Raw genomic sequence first — 15524 nt, forward strand, 5'->3', positions numbered from 1 at the left:
GAGTGGGTGATAAAAAAAAAACAGGGAAAGGAAATGGTGCCTGTAGGGGTGGGAGCATCTGCGTTAATTGCAGGGATGCTCTTGAGTGGGACTGCCACGGCCAGCCGAAGGAGTCAGCCTGGGGCTCTGCCCGCACGGCGGCACAGGCTGCTGTGGCCAGGGCGAGCGCAGCGAGTAAACGTGGTGATGGCAGAGAAACGGACGCACCGATGTCTCTGAAGCGCTCGCCAGCAAGGCAACGCACTCACAGCTGCGCATCGGCATACACAAAACTAAGCACTGGACTTTTAAAATGCAATTAAGGCATCGTTTCCCGTTTTCGTAACTCTGTAACATCTCCCATCCCGGTCTTCAGCCATTACAAATGTTTCCCTGGTAAGGGATACATTGCTGTGCTCTGTACATAAGCTTTGGCTGGTCTTATTCTTTTCAATTCCTAATATTAGGGGACGTACCTTCAGTTGGTGTATATTGTAACATCTCAGCTAAGTCAATGGAATAATGAAAGCCTACACGATAATTAAGGGATTACCGCAAGACATAAACTTATCAGCCTGACTCCTGATATCAGGGAATCAAATGAGAGAGAGGATAAGAATTTGTGAGGTCTTGTTATAAAAGACATGTTTCTGACTCATACCAAAAATCCCAACAATACCTTACACTAGTGATGTGAATGCAGACTGAAGAGCCAAAAAACACAGCAGAAGAGGCAAAAGAAAAAAAATTAAATGTATATATAACGCTCATTTTTAACATCCTGATTTTTTCAGACCGACTTCATGCTTTTAGAGAGCTCTGTGATGACAATACAAACAGTAGCTCATTTCTCAATCAAAATCCACCCACATCAGTGTGTCACACTTGTGCCTGATGAGCAGGAAAGGGGTGGTGACGGGGTGTTACATACCCAGGGGCACGTAGACATACAAAAACACAGGTACCACTAACTTCGTTTCAAGCTTTCTTATCTCTGCTCTTGCCCTAGATACAGGGCTGGACCAGCAGAGAAGCAGGTTACCAAGTTCTCCGTACCAATACCGCAACCTTTTAAAACTTCAGAGGCACAGATTTATACAACTTACATATTTAATTCTGAAATAAATCCAGTGACTGTGAGGATTTCTGCCTTGACGGTAGGTAAACTGAGGCTGACTGACCTGATCTGGCCACCCGGCCACCCAGTGCGACCGCGGGGACTGAGCACCGAGTCCCTCTCCCCCTTGCACAGCCACTGAGCTGCTCTTTTTCGGGGCACAATTACCACATCAGTAACGATGAGAAGATTTTATTTGACTGAGAGACCGTTCTAAGTGCCCAGCTCGCAGGTTACATCTCACCTGCAGGAACTTAGAGGCTCTATGGACATTTGATTTCATGATTCATTTAAAGCGATACGAAAGGCTGCTTTGAAGCCCCCCCCCCCCCTTTTTTCCCCCTTCACATCCGATGACTGCGCAGTGAGTGGAATTATACTCAGCGTGTCACACTCCAGTGGACAGAGATGGTTTGTAAAAGCTGATAAGCCTTGTTAGGGTTTGCAACTTTGTACGAACTTCAGTGATAAATACTGCGTTCGTGAAATGCCAAATACTGCTGGAATGTTGGCGTGAGCACGACAGAGATTACAGCTAATGTGGGAGCACGTAGGTACACTGTGCAGTAAATTACAGTCATGATATGCATCCACTTTCTGTGAAAAATGTCACGTTTTGAGCCAGGGGTATTTCCTATAGCACAGTACACAGGGTTCTAATAGAGCAAATGACTTGGGTTTAAATTAATGAAGCAAGAATGATGTGATGAGGATCCTGCATGACTACAGAAGGAAGAGATTGTCAATATTTGTCCATGGCTCTTACTCACGCTTTACCTGCTCTGGTGAGGATGTGTGTTTATAGACATGCCCAGCCAATGGCCAATGACTGGAGAGACTCCTTTTCCCTTGATTTTAACAAAGAGATGACAACCCCAGTCACTAGCGAACTTTCAAATTGCCTTCCTTTCTTTTTTTTTTTTTTTCTAATTGATCAAAAGGAATTTCAGACTGATGTCCTGTACGCAGATGAAAGCAAAGTTTGATGTTGTGAAGTGCTAAACTTCTCTGCTTTGACCTGCACGATTGAGATGAAGGAGAATTTTGTCTTTAGCAATTAACATGACAAATAACTGTGAATGGGAACTTGCTGTTCTGAATGACAGCGTTGTCTTCTGCTTGGGGGTGAGAAACCCAGGGCTGGGATCCTGGGGATCTATCCCTTGCTTTGTTTTGGGACAACTTTTAACAGGTTTGAAAATCTCTGTCTCTCACCTGATGGAGACGAGAAGGGAGACCGGTCCCTTGCAAGAGCACAGCACCTTTGAATGCATGTTTGCTACATCCTGTGAGATATTGGGGGGGTGGAGGGGGGGAGGGAAGAGTTGATTGCCCAGAAAAAGAATAATCACCGGTGGCTAGATTAAAGGTATTTCATGAGCACTGCCTTTCATGCTGACAGTTCTGCTATAATCATTCCCAGCATACTACTTCGCCCCTGTCGGTATTCATCTGTTGCCAATTGCCTTGTAGTTACTTTGTGAGCGTGTTAGTTGGGGACTCTTCTTTTGTTCTTTGTTTTTACAGCCCTCAAACACAAGGGATCCTGTGACTGGGATCCTGAATGCTTTGGGACACCTAATAAATAATTATTAGCCATCAAATACCTAAACTACGCTCTGCAGTATCGGAAAGCCTGCATAGCAAGGAGATGACTGATATTAGCTAATTGCTATTGAGTGGCTTTCATGCAATAGACCACAAAGGTTTTGCTTTGTTTTCTTGTGGGTTGCTTTTTGGGGTTCTTTTATTTACAGAATGGAAATGCATTGCATTTAATCACCAGCTTGATGCTAGATGGCTCCAGCAGAGAGTCCTAAAATTTACCAAGCCATAGAAATAGACTGTACTATCTATGGGTTAAGCTGTATTATCAGTGGGTAGGGGCACCTGTGCTGCTGCCAATGCTACATCCGTTCTGTTCATTTGGATCTTTGGATCTCGGACATATCATTTTGGCTTTTCTCACCAGATCGGCGTTATCGACAGGGGATACTCCGCATGAATACAGCAATCCCCACCTCATTTTCTTCTTCCCTTTTGGCTGGCTCGTGCCTGGTAGAAAGCAAGCAGCTCCTGAAATCCTGCCCTGAGATGCTGCAATCAGCAGCGTCTGTATAGCTGTGTAGGACGAGAGCAGAATTCTCCTTGCCCTTCCCCAATTAAAACTTCATCACCAGTACCGAGGTAACAATGCCATAGAAAAACACTGAAAGCTGTTCTCACTGGTAACCTACACGACCTCCGAGCTCAAAAAACCCCAGCGCCCTGTTCTTCTCCCACTATTCCCCTACAGCCTCACCCACGGCGCCCATCAAACAATCAGTCACAAACCCCATCTGTCAACACGGGGTCTGCAGTTCATGGAATCTGCCCGACCGTGGTGTTGTATTACCGAGACTCTCTGTAAACAGAGGTACTTTGAATGACTTGTCGTCTCTTACAAATTGCACGGGGAGAATGAAGGCTACAGAACTGAGTGACATAATTGTAAGACAAAAATTACAAAGGCACTTCTTTCACTTGCCCTGGCAGTCTTAGAACTAAGCTAGACTTTCACACGCAGTGCCAGGGCTGATCAAAGCTGCCTTTTTTTTTCTTCTTGCTTATTTGCTAGGCATCCTTGACGCTAAGCAAATTTACATCAGGGTTGCTTTATGCATCACAGTATCACTGTGTACTGTGATGTCCAAGTGATCCCCCTCCAGTGGAGGCTACCAATCTTGAAATTTAGTGTGAAGCCTGACACAATACAAACTCTTAATATCGTATTTTGTGGGGGTTTTTTAGTTCGTTTTGTTTTTATATCTTCTCACACGTCCTCCACCCCTTTCTTCATGCCACTCTTCAAACAAAATTAACAGTACCTTGAGGTCCAGACGTTTGTAGATCTCAGGGAAAATCTCCCCCCTCACTTTCAGTCTAGCCAGTCACGTTCTCTTGAAATAGCTCTTCTGTATCTCAGTCCTGTCCCTGGGAAGCAAAGGTCACTGTTAGACTAAGCGTCCAGATGTCAGAATAAAGGGACTACATTTGTTCAATGGAGTATGGAGTCCAGAGAGATATTTGGGATCCAGTGATGCTTCCAGTGGGTCATATATTCCATGTGTTTGTCATGTTTTCCATCTAAACAACATAGAGTCTAGCTAGATGCCATTGCGATGGGTGCCTCATAGCTGTGTGTAACAAATAATAAAAGAAAGCAGAACCCAGTAACTTTACCAAGAAATTGCCTTGGCTTCGATAGTGCTTTTTTGTTTCCCCACGCGCAATGCCAGAACAATGTTTTTTGCTCACACGAAAAAGATACGAGACTTTGGCAAAGTAGAAGTCGGCGCCACCAAAAGCTTAATTATATAATGAAACATTCTCGAAGCCCTCACATTAGCTCACTGATGCTTAGTGGAAAAGGCATTACCTAGCAACAGCCGCTAACAAATCGCAGGAAAAATAGAGATTATATGCTACACCACTCTACAGAGTCAAAATCGGTAGCAGGATGTGCTTGCCCTTTCATTTCATGAGGAAAAATCCATTGTTTACAGGTGCAAGGGTGTAAGGGACGCATTTCGGGGAAAAACGGGCCCGTTGATCTTTCATTAAAAAGTAGCCTTTAAAAGAAGCCCAAAGGTAGAGTGAGACATGTTAATCTGCCAGAGATAGCAGAATACAGAGCAGGCATGAGAAAAACAACCTCTTTTTTGTGTTTTAGTGGGTTTTTTTGTCCTTAAGGAAACTGCTTCTCGTATGTCGTTCATTCTCAAGTGCTTCATTAGCAGGACGAAGCCATTTTTTTTAGGCACTGACGAGAAGTCCTGGCTTGAGCTCCTCGACACCGACGTCCTGTGTGTGACTCGGCCAAGTTACTCACATCAAGGTGTTCAGCAGTATCTTGAGCACCGAGCTTTGGTGGACGTTGCCTCTGTATTTTGTTTCCGTTCTAGTTCTGTGCGTTAGAGTGGCAAAACCTCTTAGAAACTGCAGTAGAAAGGACCACATCGGTATTTGTGAGACAGAGTTATTAGAACCAGCCCCATATTGCAAATGCAGATAGCAAAGAGAGAGCTGGGTTTTATTCCGAATTATGCTTTGTTAACAAGTTGTTAACTAAGTTCTCACTCCAGAATATTTAGAGCCAGCTAAATAATATGTGTCAAATCATTGATCTGACAAGTTTCACAACTTTTTTTTTTTTTTTTTTCCACTTTAAATTTCAAATATCTATTCAAAAAATAGCATGTTCGGTTTTTTTCACTCGGTTTTAATTACTGGCGACAGCAGGGGAGGGAGAAAGAACAAAGCTGAATGCACAGATCCCAGAGGGAGTTGGCCATCCCTGACCATTAGGGGAAAAGAGAAAAAACCAGCATCTTTTAACTTGGAAACTGAGCCCACTTAGCGTGGAGGTCCTGGGAAAAGAGGAAAGGCAGGGTCCTCCCAGGGGAGGAGTCCTCCTTTGCCGTTGCTTTGCTAATCACACCTGTAGCTGGCTGCTGTGGCAGAAAACCTTGTGCAACGGGATTATCAGACGGCGGCTTATTAGAAGTTCTGCAAGGCTGCAATGTTTGTTGGGTTGGGCATAGCTCGGGGGGGACTGGGGAGAAAGGGAAAAGCTGCAGCAGAGAGCTCCGCTCTTTATACAGAAAACCGTTCAGAGACGGGTGGCTTAAATGTACAGGATTGTGATTTTGAGGGATGAGACTTTGACTTTTGCCGGTGTGTGTGTGTGTATATGCATACGGACAGACATGCACGCGTCTATCAAGATTAGTTTTACAAAGTAATTGAAGTGTTTCTGGTTTCCCCGTGCAGTACTCAAGCAGTCAGCTGTAGCTCAAGAGCCGGCACGCGCAGAGAGGTTCGCCCCTTCTCCCCCATCTCTACCCATCTCGCTCATCAGCCCCAGATGCTGATGCTGATGTTAAAAACCACGTCTGTGAGACTGCACTTAAAACTATGCTTTGGGAGCCCTCCCATATCGCAGAGGGAGTAGCAGGACTTCTCTGTGGAGCTGAGAAATAAAGGTGTATTTTCTAAGTGAAATACCTTAATCTAGCTTGCTTAATACAGCTGAAAACCCCAAGGCAGGCATGGACCTTTAGCAGGTCCAGTTATGGTCAAGTTGAAGTAAGGCCATAACCTGCTGTTAGTAAAGACTTGTGCTCTGTGACAGTCCTCTTTCCCTCTTTCGGAGATCTCAGACCGAACCGGCTGCTGTGAACGCGGTGCTGCTCAGTGCATGTTCCAGTAGCACAACCGGATTCCTACCAGCTCCCTGGTAATTATCAGGTATACACGAAAGAGCCAATCAAGCACCCAAAAGGACAGGCTGCCCTCTGCTCCCCCCCGGGTGCAGCTGGCTCCTTATTTCAAGCACAATCTTAAATTACAAGGAGAAAGGATTTGCTGCAGAAGCAATGTTGTTTGGTATCAAAAAAGATTCCTCCTTCCTTCTGCCACCTCCCCCATCTGCTTTTCATGTTTTATACAAAACTTGCTGCTCTGAACACTCCTGGATTTTCTCCCCTTCTAATAATAAAGAAGCGAATCTGATGTCTCCCACTGATGGCTTTCTAACCTTCAAAAGCATGTGTTTATCATGAGTTTCAGCTATCCAAAATAGTTTTGACCTGAGGTTACAATGCAGGCTCAGACTGCTTCGAAGCGGGTTAAATGGATGATAAGCAAACATTTCATTACAGACCCTCAGTTGTTGTAAGGATGTGCAAATCCCCGAGAAAGATTTTCAGCATATCCTCGGGAGCGGCGTGCTTCTTTGGACCTGGGAGGTTCACTCAATCAGAGCCCTGCTGTCACTTCGCAAATATCTCCGCTGACTGTGCCCTGCATCATCACTTTGCGAGGCCCCGGGTGAGCCGCCGGGCTGGGGAGAGATTCCTCCCACCTGATGCGCGCTGCGAGGGCTGAGGTTTTTTAAGGCTTAATTGAAACCGCTCACCTTTTTTGCGGCCCTGCCCCTTCTCTGGTTTCTGCCCCAGCGGAGGAGTGTGGAGAGGTGATGAAGGAAGAGTTGGGTGGTCCTGGGGGAGATCGGTTCTCCTCCCAACCCGCTGCATCGCGAGTGGCTCGGAGCCACACGCATCCAGCACTTTCAAACCTCCTGCCAGCTACACCCTAAAATCCATTCGAGCAGCACCGTGCCGTGTCCACTGACTCATTGCTGAGCTACCTGCGTCTCAAGTGCAAATAGTGTGTGGACTATCACACAGCTTCACCCCACCAAGGTGTGGGGCAAATAGGCACCGCTGGGAAAGCAATGCTCATTTTGCACCTCGCTTAAAATAAGAAGACAAAGAGATGACAGTCCTAGCACCCAAATACACCCCCATCACAGATAGGCACATATACGTAGAACTTCGTCTCTCTCAGCTCAGTGTCTCCTTCCTAGTTTAATCCAAACAACATTGGCACTTTAAGGACCACCACTGGCATTAATCCTGAGCAGGATGCCCAGACCCAACAGTCCAGCCAAGGACTGTGCCCCCTTTTCTTCATTCCCACTTCTCTCCTACACCCACCCAGCAGAAACGCTCTCAAGGCAAGGGCCTGAGCTAATTAACGATAGAGAAAGGTGAAACCTGAGAATTTGCAGTGTAAACCTGAGATGGGCACCTCCCGTGACTCTGGGTCCAGCAGCACACGGGATGGATGAGTGCAGGCCATGTCCTCGCTGAGACGTCTGCCGGCTGCGTCCCATCCCCAGTGAGTCAGGAGGTAGGTGCTGGCCCAATGCAGCACCAACACAGTTGTGCAGGTGCGGTGGCACGTGGTCAGCTCGGTGTTCAGGCAAACGCATAGACTGGGTCTTTCCTTCCCTCGGTGACGTTAAAGTTGCTGCCTGAAAGTGTTAACATCCCCTGGGGAACAGAGAGAACAGCATGAAGATTTTATTTCCTTCTCCAAGTCAGCTGGCAATTTAAGGACCTTTAGCTTTAGCTTCCAGGTTCGTTATTCAGCCCGTGGATAGTTGTTCTAAGACAAGTCTCAGATAAATGCATGAAGAATATTGCGTTGCTGTCAGTGAAGTTTCCCAAATCCCTAATTCTATTACCAAGGCAATCAGTACCTCTGCTCTGCAACTGCATGAGTGACGTCCTGATACAGCTGTGTCATCTTGCTTAGTTTTATCTGTCCTCAACAATTACTGGCCTCCACAATTATTCTTCTTCAGCCCAAATCATTCCTGGTGCAGGGCTATACATAGCAGTGTCGAGTACAGCCCTTTATTTCTATGGTACCACTGGGATTAGCATGGATTTACGTATTTTTCAAAGGAAAGTGTGCAGGAATACGTCTAATTATGCTTTGCTAAGTATGAAATGTCCTTCTATTTAGCAGATGCTTGGGCCCTACTTTGACCTAACACTGAGTGTTTCAAGTAAACTGCCAGCAGCCCCGTCAAACTGTTGTGGGTAATTTGGAGTATGAAATGTGTTAAATTATTCAAAGAGCTGAATAAGCATAAACAGGCAGTACAACAGGAGAGATATGCATACCCAGCGATGCTGGTGTGACATTTAATACATCATATTAGCACTCCTGTTAGTACAAAGAGCTGGATGCCTAGCACAGCAGCCTGCAAATTCACAGGCAGAGCACAGTGTAACTGCATTTTGCCCCCCATATAGCCTTCCTCCGACTGTTTCCCTTCGCAAAGCTAGATACGGCTCGCCTATAACCAAAGGTGAAAGTTGGGAAGCAAAATTCGATTCCTGCCTGAAATGCAAAGTGCATGAGGTCAGTCTCACCCACCTTTGCTTCACGCTGGCATCAATCATCCTGCTGATAGCCACTGTCTGATTTAGAGCGGTGGCGTAAAGCAAATCAGAATCTGGCTCAAAACCGTCTGATACTGGAAAGCGGACCCCTGGACAGACAGACTCCGCTTAGTAATAGAGCTAACGCGGCAGAGAACACACGCAGGATCATAACACATGTCTAGTTCAGAAATACATATAAGCCCCCGTGTCCTAGTAAAAGCTGACACTAATTCAAGACAAAACCCTGCATTTTACCTACTGTGGAAACAGTCCATTATTTCTTATCCTTCAAAACAAAGAGTGTTTTCAGGTTATGGAGTATTTCCGCGATCTCAAGGGATTACACTTCAGGGGATGGATGAGACGCTTCTGAAGTCAGGGTTTCGTGATGGTGAGCAGCAAGGGGGAGGTGATACTCTCTACTTTGAAAGCTTTTTCCCATTCTCAGGGAAAAAAAAAAACAAAACCAACCAAAACCAACCTGTACTGTGCAGAAGTTTGGGCCTGGCAACCCAATCTTTATTGCTTGGTTTGTCAATGAAAATAAAAATAAAACTGGAAAAAAAAAAAATCCATACAGCCGACTCATAACAAATAAATGGAATGGTCCCTCCTGAGAGCAGATGGAAGCCCTAGCAATGGAGTTAAAGTAGCCTGGACAAAGCACTCATGGATGTGAAAATACCGTCAGCAGCATGCCTGGATCAGCAAGGGACGGAGACTAGCTGACCTAAAGGGCTTTTCCTTGTCTTTTTATTTTTCCCCTTTTTCTTTCCCCGCTCCCTACAGCTTTAAGGGAGGGGGCGAAGAGGGTCAGGATTACTTTGCGCTAGGGGAAAGTCTGGTTTTAAATGGTTCTGAAGCTAGTTTGCTGGCTGCTGAACTGCCTTATCTTCGAGTCACCATTTTCTTTCTGTAGTTTTGCCCTGGTTTGTTTAGCTAAAAAAGTGATCATCTTCTAACATTCTCTTAGAAGGCTAGAAGAGTCGTTGGTACATTTTGGCCATTCCTTTGGGACAAATACATTGCAGCGTGTCTCTTGGCTCTTCTTTTACTTGCTTCTGAACTCCATTTAGCAATAACATGGGATTGATGAGCCTAACTCCATGAAAAATGTTTACTGGCTTTGTTCTCACGAATGCTTAGTGATAGTATAAAGACCAAAAAGTAGATAGCTCGATTTTCAAATGCTGAATGGGAGTTTGGAATATAGGCACTTGGAAAATCTCCATTTGAATTTGCAATGGGAGACGATTTTTGTTCCTTTTGGAGTGAACGATAGAAAAAATATTAAATGTCAACTTGCCAAAAACATAACCTCTGCCTATAAACACAATGGAGACAGACAAATATTGTGCAGGGAAATGTCAACCCAAATTTAAATCTTAATACAAATTTGGGCTTTGCAAATATTTTAAGACATACGTTTTCTCAGGGAAATAGCCAACTTGTATCAATTATTGAAGAGTGTTTGTGGAAAGCCGGCTTAAATTCATAACAAGAATATCAGTTCAAGAAATGTGAATCTAAACATCAACTCCATTTAGTCAGGGAACAAAAACAAACCACGTGACCTCTCGATCCAAATTAAAACAGATAGGCAACATCCAGAGACGCCTACAGAAATTATGTGATAACCATTTGAAATTAGGAGTTGATATGAAGGACGTTTTGCCTTCTCATATATGTCTCAAAAACAGAATGTGAAAAAAGCCCTCTATTCTCCATTTCCCCTGCTGCTCACGCTAGTCTTTCTGATTTAGGGAGGATCACTTCTCTGAGCCAGCTCCTCTTCCTCATAAGGCAGCTGGCAAGAGGGAAATGTAGACTGTGTCTATATTTGCGTGTGTGTTTGGATTAAAAATGTGCTTTTATCTCCCAGTCACCCCCACAGTCTGCACTGTCGTGCAAGTTACACATGGTCAGATAAAAATAACAAAACTTGCACCCAAACTGAAGGAAATTCATTCTATGAGACCATAGTAGAGGAAGCCAAAAGCAAACCCTCCCCCAGATATCCATAGCGTAGAAATCAGGCCCACAGCACCAACAACCGTCCTCCGTGGGGCAGCTCATCAGGTGCTACACAGCTTATCGATACAGATGCGGTCGTGCATCTATATCAATAGTCACGCAAAGAAATCTAGGGAAAGACTGGGAAAGGCATTGAGACCATTGAGGACGAGCTGACACAACTTGGAAGCCAAAGTGAACTCAAAGGTTCCCAGCACCTCGGCGATAAAAATAAATCCTATTAACTTCCATCGCGATTGAATTCTCGTTCAACTCTGCCAGAGTGGCCAACTCTTATTAGAGAGAGGGCGCATCAAGAGGGTACGCTTGATCTCTGCTCCAAACTTTACATGGATCAGTTGACGTGATCAGGTGGTGAGACACTCAACAGGCTTGTAAGATTCTGGAAATTAGTTCAAAAAGGTTGGAGAACACTTTTATGAGTCTAGGTGGCTGCACACAGAAGCTGAGTCCCTTTTCCTTGCTGACTTTACATGCAACCAATACATTGTATGGAATGCAGTGGATTTATGAAAAAATAAATAAGTGCAGATTATTTCCTTTTAAACGTTTAGAACTACCAGCTAAACCAGATCAACTAGTAAAAGTTAAAGCTGACAAACTTGCCAAACTTCTTTAACAAAGAAAAATAACTTTAATGATCACTTCGATGGTTTAAAGCAGAAGAATTGGGAGGGTGAGGCCAGATTGCTTTGAAGTGCCTTCAAACTCTTACAAGGAATGTGACTACTGCTACATTTTTTTACTGATGCTCATTCTCAGAAGCCCAACTCTTTTGTAAGTCACCTGGACCAGGTTTCAAACGTTAAAATGCAGAAGCCTTATTGCATCTGGCCTCACTGCAGCTCCGTCTTAGTTCTCCTTAGTGGGTTCTACAGGTCTGAAGGACTTTGGTTTTGGTTGTTTGGCTTTTTTCTTCTTTTTTGGGCAGTGTGTGTGCATGTTATTCTTTAAACAAGTTCTTAGTTTTTCCTACGAAGCACCCCACAATGCAAAAGCCCACATCCATTTTTTGTTTTTGTTTTTTTCTCATAGCTATCAAACTACTTGTGGCATTCTTGGGCATGCTACATGAAATAGGAGCAAAGAGAAGTCCTACAGCCAAAAAAATCATTAACTTTCGCTTTTCTTCCTTTTTCACTTACGTAGTAGGTTTTACACAGTTAGTTTCTCTGCAGTAGCCAAGCTGCACTTACTGTTTTCTTTAATGTACCAATAGTTGGTCTCAATAATGCCTATGTACACACTTCACCTTGACTAGAAGAGTGCAAGAAGAGCCAAAGCCGGACAAAAATTATTGAAAGCTTTCTAACAGCTTTTATTGAGCAAGTTTCAAAGAGGGCTCATTTTGCACTTTTCCTGTATTTAACAAAGACAATTTCAAAGTTGAATTGTCCTCAAGCACTTTCAGTTTTGTTTTCTTCTTCTCACTCTCCTTTCTTGTTCCCCATCAGTGAATGGATACAATAGCAGTAGGAAGCCGAAATACTCAATCATTGTGCCCTTTCAATGGAGTGTAATGATACTGAAGGCTGCATGCAGTATTAGGCAATACAGTGTAAATAAACCTCTCCTTTTATATAATAATCCAGATTTTATGGGTCATTCCTGGGAAAACTGTACACACGTCTGCGCAAGTCTTCCATAGGAGCACACAGAGTTGTTATCGTTTGGCAGAACTTTCTCATTTTAGTCCTAGAACTGTCATTGTCAAACAAATCCTGTGTTTCTTATTGACTGAGAGGTAGTTTGAATCCATACTGAAAGCTCTCCAGGGGCTTTAAAAGGTTTTTGTGTCTGTAACAGCACATCTATCTAATCTGCAATGGTCTGCTCGCCTAAGAACGCTAACCGGTAGAGATAAGCACGGGTTTCCAGTTTCTTACCTGGAGGGCAGTGGTTAGGTGGTTTATAGGCAAGATGACCTCAGGTTGTTGACAACTTTATCCTCTTATTCTGGGTGCTTGCATAAATGTCTGAAGTTGTACACGTCATATTAGCAGCCACTTGAAACGCTGGACACGTTATGCGTCTGCCTCCTTCACAGGAATGGGGTGGAAAGCAATGGGAACGTATTCAGTGCTTTCAGCAAGTGCTAAAGGGAATGAGGAGAACAAGGCGAGCAACACGCAGTAATTTCATTAATAGATTTTAGTGCACAAGTTCGGTTTGTTCTCGAAAATCAAGCCTAGGAAATCAGTCCATGAGTATCACGCAGAAAAAGACAGGGTCCAGCTCAACTGAAGTATTATTTCCTGATAATTTTAAAGACCTTTCATATAGACTATTTAGCTCTTTAAGAGTTTTCGTCGAAGCAAACAAACTGCCATACCTGATATGTGGGGTCTCCAGATTCTTCGCTGTTCCTTCGCCCAACAGTCCCATCTGCTGTGGTAGCGTGCCTGCCTCAGATCGCTTATACACCCAATGGAAAGTTGCTGGATGTGGGTACTACACACTACCAGGTTTAAACACACTACCAGGATAATTGAGATAAACTGGGTCCCCCCGAATTCAGCAGCGGGAGGACACTGCATTGCTGTCAAGCCCAGGGACCAGTTATATTTTTCTCAGTAAGAATCTGGCCCGGGTCACCCCGGGCTCTGATGGCATTTCAGCAGCATCGCGCCACAAACGGGTGAACACAAGGTGACACGGTCTCCTGCCTGGCTGAGAGGAACGGAGCGGATCTGACCATCGGGGGCAATTTTGTGGTTTTGACTCCAAGGCACGTTGAGCAACTCACCCCGGCTCCATTAGCAAGTGGAAGTTCACCTACAACAAAACGTACCCTGAAATCAGCTTAGCACAGCGAGCCTCTGCTTTGCTAATCAAAATAAATAAATAAAGCCCTTGTGGTTGGTTTGGAAAAGTAACAGGAGGCAGGTGAATATGGCATGTGCTTGACATTCTTCCCATTCCTTCTCCATCACATGATGAAGGATCTCTGCACCAGTAAAGGAAGGTATTGTAAATTAAATATCCAAATTTTCCACCATGCCAGCGATTGTTTTAAGCCTGCTTCTTGTGCCTTTTATCTCCCTTACAAATCTTGAAGGGAATAGGATTCATCAGTACACAAATGGCCTTTATTTCTGGCTGTTAAAAACCTGATGATGAGCAACATTTCCAAGGAAGAAAAAGCAGTCAATTTCCGAAGCATGTGCAGAGTTAATGTCTGCAGTAATTGCGACTAAGTACGGTGGAGCAGAGATGCGCTGCCAGCTGGAGCCAGGGATTAAAAAGGAAACATCTGTGCTGAGATTATAGGAACAGAGGAAGCTGTGGGAAGGAAGGAAGCGAGAATGCCCGTGTAGGTCCACCTACCTCATTTGAACTTCTCCTTTTCCCCATGGTTTTGTTTTCCTCTCACTAAATTCTATGTATTTACCATCCTGAGTTTTTACAGAAAAGCCTGTCTGATTTCTCTGCTGATTGACCTTTCCCTTGGACTAACCTCACGACCACACGTGTTACCAAAATGAATCCTAAGCAGCGGGCTTTGGGCATATGCTTAAAATTGAGAAGGCTTTTAAGCTGTTTCCTGAGCAAGGATACCTTTGAGTGTAATGACTTGAGATGAACCGCTGGGCCTCAACCAACAAACTACTTACCAGTGAGTCTAACTTTAGGCAGGCAAGAAATTCCCTTATTCTCAACGGGACTATAGGCAAAGTTAAATTTACACGTGTTTAATTATTCAGTTAGACTAGGAACTAAACAAACGAGAAGATTGCAGCCCAATAGCATAGTATTGCCCATTGTATCAGAACCTGAACAAATTATTATAGATATTGAATATCGACTGCATTCTTTGTTCTGCATTCAATAAAATGTGCTGAATCTAATGAAAAAATGTATTTTTCTGTCAAGAATCAGAATCTTAAAATCTATCCTTCCTTTAGGAATCTGTTTCCCTTCTTTCCTACTGAAATAATGAAAGCAAGCTACCAGAAATGCATTCTAGTAAAATAATAAAAACTCTGGTGGCTAACTAATGTATTAAGGAAGATGAGACACTTTTAAAAGAACTTTAAAAACATAGCTAGCAAAAACATATATACACTCATACACACATTTAGCTAGTCAGCTTAAATCCTAATGAAACATCGTGTGTTGCTTTTATCCCTCCTGGTACTGAAGATTTACAAGTTTGCGTTGGATTTGCAGAAATTGCCTGTTGTACAGGACAGGTCAAAAAGGGATTACAGAGCTCTTTGCATTTGCAATGTTTTTTTTTCTTATTTTATTTTATTTTTTCTACTCCAATTGCCTTTGAACTCCCGTTCTTCGGGAGCTCCGGTGAGGTGAAAACGTGGGGACGAAGGAATTGAAGGTGGGGAGAAGGAGGGAGGAGAGGAGAGAGAAAAGCTAGAAGGGAATTACTCCTTTCAAAAATAAATCAATCAATAGAAAGAGCACAGAAGTATTACTTTAAAAAAAAAAAAAAAAAAAAATTCCCAGAGCCAGCACATACACACACTCCATTTCTACTAATCGGATTGTGATGTGTTTGCCTTTAATATGTGCAGCCAGCCCCTATGCCCTGCCTTGTGCACATGTCATGTCCTTTTAACATCAGCAGCCGCTGGCCTGATTCTCAGTCCTTGATA

The sequence above is a fragment of the Larus michahellis genome, chromosome 9, assembly GCF_964199755.1.
Source record: "Larus michahellis chromosome 9, bLarMic1.1, whole genome shotgun sequence".
NCBI lineage: Eukaryota > Metazoa > Chordata > Aves > Charadriiformes > Laridae > Larus > Larus michahellis.